Source organism: Dromiciops gliroides, chromosome 5 (assembly GCF_019393635.1).
Source record: "Dromiciops gliroides isolate mDroGli1 chromosome 5, mDroGli1.pri, whole genome shotgun sequence".
In the NCBI taxonomy this organism is placed as follows: Eukaryota; Metazoa; Chordata; class Mammalia; order Microbiotheria; family Microbiotheriidae; genus Dromiciops; species Dromiciops gliroides.
In genome coordinates this window covers 229187490-229202846 of record NC_057865.1, presented here as the reverse complement: position 1 = coordinate 229202846, position 15357 = coordinate 229187490, and the positions used below count along the sequence as shown (strand labels likewise).

Genomic DNA, 15357 nt, shown 5'->3' with positions numbered 1-15357 from the left:
TTATGAAAGGAAAAAAGAGATGATCTGGCCATGTGATGAGAGGAAGGGATGGATAAACAAGGATCAGTCTGAAAGCTTCAGTGCTACCTGTGGATTATTTTTAGAATGGAAAGTTTATGGAAGGACAAAAATGAGAATGAGAGGGGCAGCTAGATGGAACAGTTGATAGAGCACCGGCCCTGGATTCAGGAGGACCTGAGTTCAAATCCAGCCTCAGACACTTGCCACTTACTAGCTGTGTGACCCTGGGCAAGTCACTTAACCCCAATTGCCTCACACACACACACACACACACACAAAAGTGAGAATGAGAAAGTATGGAGTTGGAAGGGCTTACAACATAGATTGGTAGAATATGAACCCATAACAGCAACATCACAAGTACCTCAGAATGGAGGGAAAATGTTTCTAAATAGTTTGTACACTCTTTATCCTTCCAGCTGATCCATGAAATCTCTGGTTTTCATGACAGAAAAGGAACTGATAACAAGGTGTTTAACTAAAAATGCAACCTAGGCTTCTATAAGAGACGAATATTTGACTGACTGCTAGAGTGAATTAGAAATGAGACAACTGGAAAGGACTAATGACCAATAATAGGGTGTGCTACCAGCTAACCCTTAAATATCACTTCATGTGAAAACAAGAGAAGAAAAACCTGGTTTCTTAAGACCTTTGGTAAAGGTGCATTGAGCTATAGAAAGGAAGGCCATGAAAAGAATAATTCAAAGACAAGCAGAGGCAATCACTTCCAAGAAAGGGACCTAGCCTGAGGTTGAGGCTTGATTGACTCATCAAGCCAATGGTTATTAAGAATGTTGCTCCAAATGTTGTATATCTGAGATCATTCTGCACAACAGACTCCAGGGCAATGATATGCTTTCTTATTTTTTTCTCCTTAGGCTTTCTCCTGGAAACCTGAAAATTTTTCCTCTGGGCACAGGGAAAGTCTGTTTACTTTTTTGGTTAAAGAGATCTGCTTTGTCTTTATAAACAGTGTTAAACAAAGGCCTTCATTAGTCTGGATGTACTGATTAGAAATGCATTTGAAAGGAATCAATTGAAGAGGGAACATTTTCAAAGAAGAGATATATTTAATACTGTCATGTCTTGCCAAAGATTGTCCCTGGGCTCAGAGTTAGCCAAAATCTATACCTGTCTGCCTGCCTTCCTGTCTGTCTATCTATCTATGAATTCTCTCTATGTATGTGTGTTTGTTTGTGTGTGTGTGTGTGTATATATATATATATATATATATATATATATATATATATATATGTGTGTGTGTGTGTGTGTGTGTATACAAAAATAAATATATAATATAGACATATATTAAATATATTATATAAAGAAATATAAAGAAAGAGGACATGGAGAAACTCATCTACCTAACCAGTATTTGGAAGAGAGGGAAAAGGGAATAATTCAACAACCCTGTTTGCCTCATATCCTCCCCGCTGTTATATTAGTAAAAGTTAATACATTCTCACTTATTATATGCCAATGAATTCCTGACAATTAAGAGGAAGGGTATCAGGATTTCTATAGTGACTACTATGTGTCAGGCACTGTGCTAAGTACTTTTACAAATATTATCTTATTTGATCCTCACAACAACCATGAGGCATAGATGCTTGCATTACTGTTCTTTTTTTACAGTCAAGGCAGAGGTTAGGCAGCTAGGCCAGGGTCACACAGTTAGTGTCTGAAGTTGGGTTTAAACTCTTGTTTTCCTAATTCAAGACCCACAGCTCTATCTGCCATGCCACAGGCTAAAAAATTTAAATTGTTTAAGGTATTACTCCCAAGTCCCATGCTTCATTTCTGTCTTCTTTAATGAGATTTATAATATTTATTACCTTGTGTCTATATACCAGGAAAAGCAACTGGTTTGTGTTAAAACAACAATAAACTCTCCTAACTAAAAGGAACAAGAGTTTTTAGGACCAAAAAAACAAGCAAACCCCCCCCAAAACCCCAAAACTAGGGAAGGTGGTTTGTGTATTGAAGCTTTGGTTACCATTGTCAAAACTAAAAAAAAAAAAGTTAAGTAGAAACAGAGGGAACAAAAAAAATTACTTATGATGAAGAGTTTCTCATATTTTTTGCCAAACTTATCACTTAGCTTTTATTTTCTTAAGAAGACTACTGTCATCATAACAGCTATAAAGTGATATAAGCCCAGAATTTTTCTTTTGTAAAAGATAGTATTGAGGTATTGGGTGGAGCCTAGGACTCATTGCCTAATTGAAGAGACAGCTCAAGTTTTGTTTTGATTAATTTTCCCTGATATCCTGAACTCAGACTTCCTCAACTCTCTGTCAGAAAGCGAGATTGATTCCTTCTGTTGTTAGAGCTATTGATGGAAAAAAAAAATACAAGGGAAATATTTGGTTAAATTCCCTTACAAATAGAAATCCCTCCTCAATGAACAAGTTACCTAATTAGTGTAGAAAGCACTAGGCTTCATTACAAAATGCAAATGTCCAACCATTTGAAGCCATTTCCCTTTTTGCTAACATCAGAAACATTAATGAAACCAATCAACTGCAGAAGTAACTGGTAAGCATGTGACCCATTTAGGAGCTTCTGCCAAATCGCCTGTCATCCAGTCTCAGAAGACAATGAACGCTACAGTGAATACAACAAATTAGTACAAAGAAAGACAAGGATTTAACATGTCTTTAGAATTAAGTACTCCTAGATCCAAATCTGAGCAAATTTATACTCTGCTGTTATCCCACTCCAGCCAGGTTTCCACAGATGAAATGAAGAACTTTGGAAAAATTATTTGGGATATTCAGGTAAATTATATCATTAATGAGGATTAAATTAAGGTACTTCTGTGACTTAAAGTGTTATACTAGATGTTGGGGAAGTTAAAAACAATTAGATGATAGAATTTTCTTTCTGACCCTGACTTCTGACCCTAAAATGCCTTAACAAAAACTAAAGCTTAGAATCAGGAAACTTCATTGCTTTTTTTATGATGTGAGCTCAAGCATGTCCCTAAAGGTCGATGTGGTGGTACAGTTTCCTCATGTGTGAAAGAAGATTGTACCATGTGATTACTAAAGTACTGTCCCGCTTTAGAAATTTATAACATTATGAAAAGTACTTTTGTAAACTTGGGCTCTGTGTGCCTGAAATGGAAATGATATCCATTTTGACCAGGTTATGCAGATAAACTGAAAAATTACTAAGACTTACTGATGAATAAATATGTCGAGGAAATTGAGAAGAAACAAGGTTAAATCACTTCCCCAAGGTCACACAGGTGCTAAATTAAAGAGCTTAGATTGGAAATTAGGTCTCTAACTCCACATTCAGTTGTTTAATGATTATGTGTAGTATGCTGCTCTACCATTATTACCACTTTGATTCTTGAATAGAACTCTAATTTCATTGTTATAGGCACACCCTCCAACAATGCAGATTATTTCCCATCCATGCCTTCTCATTTAGTGTAACTTTTAGTAATGACCTCCTATAGATACTAAATATTGATGCTATTTATATACCAGTAGAGTAAATGAGCTGTTTATTGATTATCACTCATTATCACTATGTTACCGGATTAAATCATTTTTATTCTGGTAATTCTTTTAATTAGTAATATTTTGTTACTTACTTGTGACTACCATGATACTTTTCCATTGTTCTTTAGGTAACACAAAACTTTAATGCTTAGGAGACTTAAGGCTTCACAGGTATAATGAATCATTGATGGGATGAGGAAAAGGGAATATGCATTTACATAGCACCTACTATGTCCCAGTCACACACTGGGCTAAACACTTTTTACAAATATTCAAAGCCTTCCCAGAGGAAGAGGGGGAAAAAAGATCTAATGCTATCAGGTTTTTTCAAAGCCCCATCATGGTCTAAGGGCACAGAAGAAAAAAGAGAGGGAGAATTACAGATCCTTTAATATAATTCCCCATGGCAAAAAGCATTTATATGGAGAAATCCTCCTATGCACCAAGTCACTGGGGACAAGGAGAGGGGAAAAGGAGTGGCTGAACATATCTGCTCATCACACATCCCTACCACTATTAAGTTAACAAAAGGGAACACTTTTCTTTTTAACTTTATGCCAGTGAATTACTGGCAAATAAGGGGAAACGAATAAGCATTCATATTGTGCTTACTATGAGCCAGATATGGAACTAAGAATTTTTACAAATATAATCCTATTTGAACCTCATGACATCCCTGGAGGTCAGTGTTTTTATTATCTTCATTTCCCAGATGAAGTAACTGAGGTAAAAAGAGATTGGGTAACTTGACCAGTTAATAAGTGTCTGAAGCTGAATTCAAACTCAGGTTGTCTTAACGCTAGGTCCTGTATTCTATCCAGTGTGTCACCAGCTGCCTCATGTTTTTTTTTTTTGTTTGTTTGTTTGTTTTTTTAATGAGCTCTTATTTCAGGGGAAAAAAAAGCTAAGGGCCATTAAAAGCTACATACAGGTTCCCAAAGGCAATCCAGGTTGCTCTGTTGTTCAATTTATTGTCTATTTGCACAGTCTGATGATTATAGTTATGGGCTAGTTCTATGGGCTTTACATCTCATGCACACATATGTGTGTGTATATCCATGCATGTATACGCACATAGAGGGGTGGATAGATGTATGCACACACACACACACATATATACACATACACATATGCATACATATACACATACATACCACACATATACATATTACACACATGTACATGCATACTACATACATACATATACGTGCATACCAGACACATATATAAGAGTACTTTACATGTTTCCATTATGAAATCCATATGTCATCTGTGTCCATGCATATGTTGTATAGGTGTATATTTACATATGTGAAATATATATATACACATAAATGCATGTGGTATAGATGTGTGTGTATATGTTTGTGGTATATATGCATATGTGTCTATGTATGTGGTGTGTATATGTGTATATGCATGTGTTTTCGATCTATCCATATATATGTATGCACACATATACATATATGTGTGTATGTATCTGTGTATATCTCTATCATCTCTATCTATCTATACACATTTACACACACGTGTATAAATTCCCATTTCTAGACTTCAGTTTCCTTATCTGCCAAATAAGCTGGTTAGCCTAGATTATATCTAAGGACCTCTATGCTATTATATATATACACACACATACATATATATATATAATTATAAAATAACCATTAACGAAATAACACAAAACTGGAAGATGTAATTCATATACATGGAAAGACGCTATACCTAGAGAATCCAAAAGATTACTAAACTTCACCTGGGTAACCTGAAATGACTTCATAAACATGGACTCTGATATGGTGACCTTCATAATACAAAGGCTAATTTAGGTAGAAAGTCAAAGAGCATTGCCCTGGTAAATAAAGTTTGCTAAAGAAGTCCCTAGTCTTAAGTCCTTTTGTAATATCTGTAATGCAAAAAATAGTCTTCGTTGGCTCTTTAAAATTTTGTAAAACTGAATACATCTGAAAATGGAGAGGAAAAAAAAACACTGACTTTAACACGCTTGCACTAATATTTTCAGAGGGGAAATAAATACATAATGACCCTTATTCATTAACATGGAGACTTTTACTTCCACTGATTATGTTATATATATATATATATATATCCCTGTTGCTATAAAATCTAAGACAATGTGACTTACTTTCAATAAAAAGAACCTCACGAATATCAGTGCAAACACATGACTAAAAAATTCAGCAAATATCTAAAATTTATGACTCTCTTCTTTACAAAGTTCAGCAGATCATTATTGCTGGGAAGTGCCACCCATAGTATTTGATGCATTCAACTCTTGTTTGATTTATAATGTTATGAGTACCAAGTTAAATTCCCAGGGATGGTATACTCAGGAGACAATTTATTTTGTATAAATTATAGATTTTTTTAGAATGGAAAGTAATTTAAAAAATAATATAATCCAGGTTTTTCATTTTGCTGAAATGGAAATTGAGGATCATCAAAGTTAAATAGATGAAAACTAGATTTTTGGACTCATGATAAGGAGCTTTTTTATATTTCACCATTATCAGAGGTCAGTCTGAGAAGCTGCATTGTACCAGCTTCTCTTTATGTTCCCACTGTTATCCTTTCAGGTTAATCTCAAGGGGAGCTATCAGATCATGCTTTGAAGGCACTTGCCCACAAGGTACACTTGAAGGTACACTTTAGGCCACCCACATTTACAAGGTATAAAATATGTGTATTGGGGGTAGCTAGGTGGCATAGTGGATAAAGCACCGGTCTTTGAATCAGGAAGACCTGAGTTCAAATCCATCCTCAGACACTTGACATTTACTAGCTGTGTGACCCTGAGCAAGTCACTTAACCCCTGTTGCCCTGCAAAAAAATGTGTATTAATGAAATACTCCCTTTAAATATGTTTCCTCCTGGAGGGACTTACATGAACCGATGCTGACTGAGAGGAGCAGAACCAGGAGAACATTATACACAATAACAGCAATATTGTGTGATGAACAATGGGGATAGACTTGGATCTTCTCAACAGTGCAATGATCCAAAACAGTTTCAAAGAACTCATGATAGAAAAATGTTCTCAACAAGCAGAAAAAAGAATTGTGAATTATGATTGCAGATTGAACCATACTGTTTCTACTTTTGGACTGTTTTTTTTTCCTTCTTTTTTGAGGTTTTTCTCTTGTGCTCTGATTCGTCTTTCACAAGATGACTAATATAGAAATATGTTTAATGTGATTGTATATATACAACCTATATCAGACTGCTTTCCTTCTTGGGGAGGAGGGAGGGAAGGAAAGGTAGGAGAAAAAAATTGGAACCAAAAATCCTGTGAAAACAAATGTTGAAAACTATCCTTATATGCAACTGGAAAATAATAAACTACTTTAAAAAATAAATGTTTCCTTAATTTTTTCATGGTAGAGGAGAGACAGCATGTTGTAGGGGATAAAAAGCCAGCTTCAGTTCCAGTAAGACCAGGGTTAAAATACCATCTCTGATATATTCTGGGTCTATGTCTCTGGAAAAGATACTTAGCCTCTCAGTGCTCTCAACAAACTTCAATGACTATAAATGCTAGAGTTGTTGTCTATTTGCATTTATAGAGGGAATTTCCTCAGCCAGGAGTTTTCTAAACCCATAAAATCATAGGTATAGTCCATATTATTCACCTCCATGATAGAGAGAAAATGACCTAGCCCACTGGCCAAATATTAGTCAAATCTTAAATAAGAATCTTTCTTCCATTGTGTTTCCCATTATGAAATCCATATGTCATTCACTTTGGTCAATCAACAAATCTGTGTTTTATATTAATTCACAGATACCCAGATAGAAGAAATGAGAAGCTCTTATTATTTGGGGAGATATACAAGAGTGAGAATCCAATGTTTCACTAAAAATACCATTTAAGCATAATGACCAAAATCTTCTTGCAAATGAAAAAGGAGAGTTTTAAAACCTCTGGGAGAAAACTAAACAAAACGGAAAACAAAAACCAAATATATGGTTGCTTCTTAGATTTTCTTAGAATGGAATCTTTAATAATTAAAGCTTCTGATGCCATTTCCATGTGAAAATGAAACATTCTTTCGAGCAAAAGCCTAGACTTCATTTCAAGAAGTTTATGTCCTGTCAGCAAAGTTTTCCCCACTCTTCTTTATCTCTACAAATCTAGCATGTTATTCTGTGCTTACTTGAAATCCCACCTTCTCCATGGAGCTTTCAATGAATAGCCCTGGCCAAATGGACAAGTTTCTTAGAACTTAGAGATAACCCTTGACCCACATCATTTTGTTCCTTTCTACATGAATTAATGAGGGAAGAAATCAGATTTTCAAAGTTAAAACAAAACAAAACAAACAAAAAACCCTTAGAGATCACTGAGTCCAAAATCCTCATTTTATTTAAGAGGAAAGAGAAACTCAGGGGTTAAATGAATTTCCCAGTGTCACACAACTAGCATGTGGTCAACTTGGACTGGAACCAAAGTCTCTTGATTTCCAATTCAATTCACTTTCCAGTATACCAAACCACAAAATTTGGACCAAGGTCCATAGTTATATCTTAAAATTCAAGAGAATGAACTATATAGCTTTGCATTTTTCCAATTAAACTTCATTTTTTAATTTAATAAAAAAATTATTCTCTCCCTCTTACCCTGCAATTGAAAAATTAAAGAAATGTATGTAGGCGAGCAAACAACAGCAACAAAAATCTTTATTGGCCATTCCCAAAACGGGCAGCTAGTCGGTGCAGTGGATAGAAAGTCAGGTCTGGAGTCAAGAAGACTAATATTTTTTAGTTCAAATCTGGCCTCAGACATTTACTAGATGAGTGACACCTGGACAAGTCACTTAACCCTGTTTATTTCAGTTCTTCATCTGTAAAATAATCTGGAGAAGGAAATGGTGAACTACTCCAGTATCTTTGCCTGGAAAACCCCAAATAGGGTCACAGAGAACTGGTCATGACTGAAATGACTAAATACACACAAATGCACATACATATATTATTTGATTCTAGAATTTTAGTCTTGTACCTCTCTGTCATGAGGCTAGTATCATGCTTTATTATCAATTTTTGTAATCATTTTATCCTCTGTGTCAGTGTTCTTTTAAATCTATTCTGTATTTACAATGCTTATTATTGTATAATTTTTTTCTGATTCTGCTCACTTTGCTATGCACCAAATCATGTCTTCCCAAAATTCTCTTAAAGCATGCATTTCATCATTTTTATAGCAAAATAATATCTGATTATATTCATATACCATAATTTGATCAGGCACTCTCCAGTTGATGGGCAAACCTTTACTTTTCTAGTTTTATAGTTCCACCATTGTTCACTGGTCACTGGAAAAACAGCAAAAGCTCACAATTATCTAGCACACTAACATTTACAAAGCACATTCTTCACAATGACCTTATGAGATGCATGGGTAAATTTTAAACCCATTTTTATCAGCTGAGGCTTAGGAAGAATGAGCCCAAGACTTTTGTTTTTAAGTCTGGTACAGTAAAATAAAGGATCTCCTAACTGCACCTCCTCACTGTGATCTGTTATTTAACGACTAAGTTCATATCTACCCTTAAGCATTCCCCTCAATCTAGGAGCCTGGTAATAGAAAAGGGAGTAGTGCCTAAAAGCAATTAATACCAGTAGCTTTGAAATGGAAAGGTAATTTGAAGGCACAGTTTAGAAGAAGAGGAGGCAGGTTACTACAAACTTCCATCATAAATAGTTGATTCAGAAAAAAGTGACATTATATTCTAATAACTGTCATGAAAAGCTTCCAACTTGTGGGATATACCATAATAACATGATTAAGTGTAGTGTGGCTGTCTGTTGCTATAGCCACTGGGACTATTAAAGGCAGCTTAATGTGCTGTGGATTTTTCATTACCATTTGTGAAATCAAGAGAGGTTACTTTTTTCGGTTCTAAAGACATTACAAAAAAAACATTAGAAATGCAGAAGCAATGTGGTAATGGTGTTTAAGGGAACATTAAATCTACTGGCTAGACCACCACTCACATGAGATAATGTTTGATATTCTTCTTAAGAAAATAAGAATTCATCCAAAAATAAGGATTAATTGAAGATAAAGTAAAAATGTGAAGCTTCTATGAAAGAAAATTGTCCTATTTGATTCGACAAACAGAATGTTCTACATAAAATCATAACCTTTTATAATAATCCAAGACATTGGCAGAAAGCATCAGTCGCAAAAGTCACTTTATTATTTAAGATAGATTTTAATCACGGACTTATTTTTTTTTCCCACAGTCAGTATTTTCCCTTTCAAAACAGATTTCCTCAAATTTCTTCCTGGAAAGGGGAGCTCAGGGGCTTCATTGTCCTTTATTTGACCACCTGTCCACAGGTTCCTGCCTCATCAATGAGCTCCTCTCTCCTAGGGATCCAGCTGGGCTCACAATAGGGAAAAGTATGCCCCCCTCCCTACTTTTAACCTGCCCAGTTGTACTTCATCTTCCTGTTCCAATGGATTTCTTTTAAAAATTTGCCATTACAGCGATCTCTCTGATTTATTTAGGGTTTGTATTTCATTTTTAATAGTTTTAAGTTTCTAAAAATAGAGTAGAACTTCTTATAGCATGTCTTTTTATTACATGAATTCAAATATACTTAGCCCAATAAAGTCTCTGAGCCTACAATACTTTAAAAGTTTAATATGACATGGATAATCTATGAAATGTTTTTAGTCTTAAAACACCAAAATTAAATGGGGGTTGTGCAATACTTGAAAAAGACTATGCTAACTGCTGTTTTTCAACTCTGTCATGAAAGAGAGGAAGCATGGCACAGTGAATAGGGCAAGAAGATCTCCATCAGGAAGATCTAGATTAAAGTCCAGTGGCTGAAACAAACTAGTTGTGTGACCCTAGGTAAGTCATTTAACCTCCCTCCTCCCAGTGCCTACCCTCAGACAACTCTGTAAGTTTCTGCCCTAGTACAGGGATACAGCCTAATGGGAGTTCCCTAGACCATTGGAATGATAGGCTTGATCAAAAAAAAAAAAAGATCATAAAGCCTCAACCTGAAGTATATAAATCAACACATTTGACTCAAAAGCATGTGGGAAGGCTGAAACCTTATATTCAAGTAATGGGAAAAGTAAACATTAATCTGAACATTAACCAATCTACAAATAAAAACATTTCTGTTCCCTGGAAAAGACATCCACATATAAAGAAGAAAACTTGAGGCTCCCGTGAGTAGGAAAAAAAGAATTGAAGAAGTGTATGATTTTTCTCAACTCTCTTCTATGCCATAAGTAGTTTTGTGTACACATGCACACACATGTTCACATGCAAATACATATGTATTTCATCAATAAATGGAACTTATGGCATGGAAATCCCATTAATACAGACCAGCAAGTTCTCTTCATTTTATAGCCTTAGAAAACTGTCAAAACCACTAAGATATCAAGTTATTTGTCCATGGTCACAGACTAACATATCTTCCTAACTTCAAGGTCAACCCTCAATTCACTATGTAACTCTGTTTCTGTCTCTCTGTCTCTCCCTTCTTCCCTGTCTGTCTCTGACTCTCATTGTATCTTTATCTGCCTCCAACTATACATACAGATGTATAGATATGCATGTGTGTATATACATGCATATAACATACATGTGTGTATATGTGTATACACACATGTATGTATATGTAAGCAAATACACACCACACCTATGCCAAGCAGCACTGCTTATTAGACAGAGCTAGTCTCAGAGGCATGAAGACCTGTGTTCACTGCTTGTCTCTGTCTTAGCCTGCCTGTGTGTCCTTGGACCAGGCTCTTAAAACTTAAAAGTGGGGGCAGCTAGATGGTGCAGTGGATAGAGCACTGGCCCTGGAATTCAGGAGTACCTGAGTTCAAATCCGGCCTCAGACACTTAATGCTTACTAGCTGTGTGACCCTGGGCAAGTCGCTTAACCCCAATTGCCTCACTAAAAAACAAACAAAAAAATAAACAAAAAAAACCTTAAAAGTGATGAGATCTTCATTTGTTCCTGACAAGAAAGTCCCTAAACTTAAGCAGAGATGTGTGTCTGTCTATGTGTGTATGTGTGTCTGCCATTGAATCTCACTACAGCACCAAAGGAACACAGACTTTCAAAGTTCTTCCTGGAAACAGACACAATGTTTCCTAACCAAACACTGGCCTAACTTATTTGGAGGAGCTTATCATCCCCAGAAGCTTTGCCCCAGTATGGAGAGTGGTTTGAGCTAGACAATGACTCACGAATGGAATCTATTAGCAGGGCTGTCATCTATACACCTAAAGGGATAATATAATATCACATATCCTCAAACTATGTATACCTATGCATACACTTACAGCTAGATAAAGCAATAGAGAGATAAAGATAGAGAGCTGGGCCTGGACTCAAGAAGTCCTGAGTTCAAATCTGGCTTCCGAAACTTACTAGCTATGTGACCCTGAGCATATCACTTTGCCTCAGTTTCCTCATCTGTAAAAGAGAGATAATAAAAAAACACCTACCTCATAGGGATATTTTGAGGAGCAAAGGAGATAATAATTGCAAAGTCCTTAGCACAGTGCCTGGAACATATTGTTGTTCAGTTATTTTTCTGTCATGTCCCACTCTTTGTGACCCCCATTTGGGGGGTCTTGGCAAAAATATTGGTGTGGTTTGCTATTTCCTTCTCCAACTCATTTTACAGATGAGGAAACTGAATTAAATAAGGATAAGTGACTTGCCCGAGGTCATTTAACTAGTAAGCATCTGACATCAGATTTGAACTCATGGAAATGAGTTTTCCTGATTCCAGCACCAAGCTCTCTATACACTAAGCCACCTAGCTGCTTTGGCACAAAATTGGTAGCTATTGTTGTGGATTTAAAAATTATTATTATTATTACACATATGCACACATAGATGAATATGCATATACCTGTGCATATGCATATTTTATATACAGGTTAACATCACTGATTGCTGATATCAAATAATAAAACAAAAAAAATGTCAAAGGCAATGGCAACTCTCATGGAGGATGTTCATTGTAAGGGCACAGTGAAAGACGAATCCCTTAGATATAGTGAGGTCCTTCAGATTCTCTTCTTTTCAAATGATATTGTATCTACTGTTTCATCCCTCAAAACATAAGACAATCTATACAGAAAAAAAAATTAACCCCTAATTGAGTCTCAAATGTCTAGGGTCCAGATTATGACATGATGCAGTTGGTTGGTCAGTTTGTTGAATTAATACAACGTTATTTGGGACAGGCACTGCATGTGGATAATATGGTTCTACAGAAAGTGAGTTATACCCAGAACAAAATAAGAAGAAAAAGCCGGGCAGCTTTGCATTTGAGAAAACAATGCTTTCAAGAAGTGCAAGCTGTTCCCATGTGTAAAAACACATTGGTTAAGCAAAAGCATTCTTCCCAGTGATTCTGAGTAGTTGAAAATATTGGAACATCAAAATCTCTCATTAAAGTTAAAACTGACAAAGCATTGGAGAGACAGACGATACACAAAAACAAGTAAGTTGCCTCATATTTCTGACGGCTGCTAACATGGAAGAAGTAGCATAAGGAATATCATCGAGCAGAGGTACAGAAAAGGAGGGTAAGTACTCATTATCAAAAGTACAGGAAAAGGGATAGAAAGCCTAATCTCTATAATAAAGGTACCCATGAGGCACAAACCTCAGTCACTTTGGGCAGATTTTCTGTGCTCGATTGCATGAGGGAACATGAGCAAACATCACCCAGGATAGGTTGTCATCTGAACTAAGTGAGGGAACACCATATCAATGAGTTCACTGATTCAATAAAGCACCAGAGTTTGCAATATCTATATAATAATATACGTGTATGTATATTAACATTATTATGTATAAAATGGTTTATATTCAAGCATAAACATGTATGTTTTTAAAAAGGTGTACTATAAAAAAAAATATGCACTGGAACATGAAATAGTTCCTAAAGTCCAAGAGGTCCCTCCATAAATCTTTGCTGACAACAAGCTAGTCTGGCAGTTCCAACCCCTACCTTTGGAGACCCAATCTGGAGCTATTTTTAAGACAGCTGACTTTAGATTTTCACTCCTCTGGTAAATATCTGTCATGCCAAAATAATTCTGGACCTGTGCCAGGTTGAGCTCCACTTTGAGATAATAGGGGAGAGTTCTAGGATATAGTTTGTTTTCCGATTAGTTTATAATGTATACTTATTGCACCCCTATAAATTTGCCATGTAATCATTTTTAATATCTCAATTTATGTAGCCTTTATTGAGGCCTCCCATGACAAGCATGTGAATTTATAATGATGGTTTGGTTGAGTCAGAACACTGCTTATTGAAAGGGTTTGTATAAGAATAATGGCTCAAAATTGTAAAAAACCAATAAAATGATTATTTATCAATAAAAAATTACCAATTACAATCATAAGAAAGATGATAATTAAATTTGTGTGCTTATGGGTTTCCCAAACCCTGTCACCCTATATTACCATGGTTGAACTTCCTGCCAAGAATGCCATTCATTTGTAGGCCATTAATTAATTCGAGAACCGGATTCAGAGAAATTAGATAAAAGAACAGCATTGTGACAAACCAAAAGGACGTACTCACAGATTAGCTCTCTAGGCACAAGCAGCCTGTTCTGTTCCAAGATTCAGCTTGAATGTGCTTCATAGGCCAGCATTGCACTAGGTTAAAGGCCTGCAAAAAAGTCAAAGAACATAATAAATGAGAAAGGGCTATGATGTTGGAACAATATACAATGCAGAAAAGTTTATTTTTTTTTCTGATCTGCAAAAATGCTGAGGGAAAAAACATATCTGCAATCGTGGATTGCTCTTAGTCATCTCCTCTGGCCTTGTCATTCTCTGCTTATCCTGTGTCCTCTCTTTCAGATATTTTTATGGCTTCAGTGAAGGTTGCCAGTGGATTTAGTTGTAGGGATTGACACCAGCACTAAGGTCACCACTGGCTTCTTGTGACTAGAGCATTGGCTCACCTTGTCTTTCCTTGCATGCATCCTTGTGCTCTCGGTGAGATCCCACAAGAGTAGAGAAGACCTGGGGTGCAAAACTGGAAGCTTGGATCTATGCTAAATCACCAGTACTGGAATTTAAAAATATGAAATGAATTCACTTTTTAAATTTTTCTTCCTTTACTTTTATTCTTATTATCTGTTTTTATCTATATGTGCATGGGAAATATTGATCACATTACATTCACCTAAAAAATCCATTAAAATTTAATTAGCTGAATCATATTTATTTAATAACTTCATGATTTAGATTATTGGAGCTGTCTCCTAAATGGTTTCACCTCCCTCAAGAGTTTCCCCTCTCCAGACCAGCCTAGACACTGCCAAAGTAATTTTCTTAAAGCTCAGATCTAACCATGTGGACCCCACCCCCAGCCCCACACTCCAGACTCAGTCAATTCCAATGGTTCCTACACCTCAAGGATAAAGTATGAATTCTTCTGTTTAGTTTTTAAAGCCCTTCAAAACCTCCCCGCCTCCTATCTTTCCAATTTCATTGGGCATCAATCCCCCTCCTGCACTCTGTAATCAAGCCAAACTGGCCTTCTCTCAGCTCTTTACACAGGACACTATCTACCATCTGCCTGTATTTGCCCTGTCCCCTTCCTTCTCCATGACTGAAATGCACTCCATTTTCACTTCGGTCTCAGAGAATCGGGTTCTTCATTCTAAACAGTTCAAATTTCACCTTGTACATGTAGTCATTCCTGATTCCCCCTAATAGTGCACTCTCTCCTTAACTACATTATATACATTTACATTTATTTTCTTTTTAATAT

General features: G+C 36.0%; 1 protein-coding gene across 8 annotated transcripts in view; it reads right to left on the bottom strand.

Annotated features, from left to right (window-relative positions):
• Window positions 1–15357, bottom strand: part of SLC16A7 (solute carrier family 16 member 7) — a 257556-nt gene that overhangs the window by 156516 nt on the left and 85683 nt on the right. For 6 of the 8 annotated variants that reach the window (XM_043966176.1, XM_043966180.1, XM_043966175.1 and 3 more), the window contains one exon: window positions 14155–14244. The gene's annotated coding sequence lies outside the window, so the exon portion shown is untranslated. Of the gene's footprint in view, window positions 1–14154; window positions 14245–14542; window positions 14650–15357 lie in introns of all 8 variants that reach the window. The other 2 variants (XM_043966179.1, XM_043966178.1) reach the window with 1 other exon arrangement.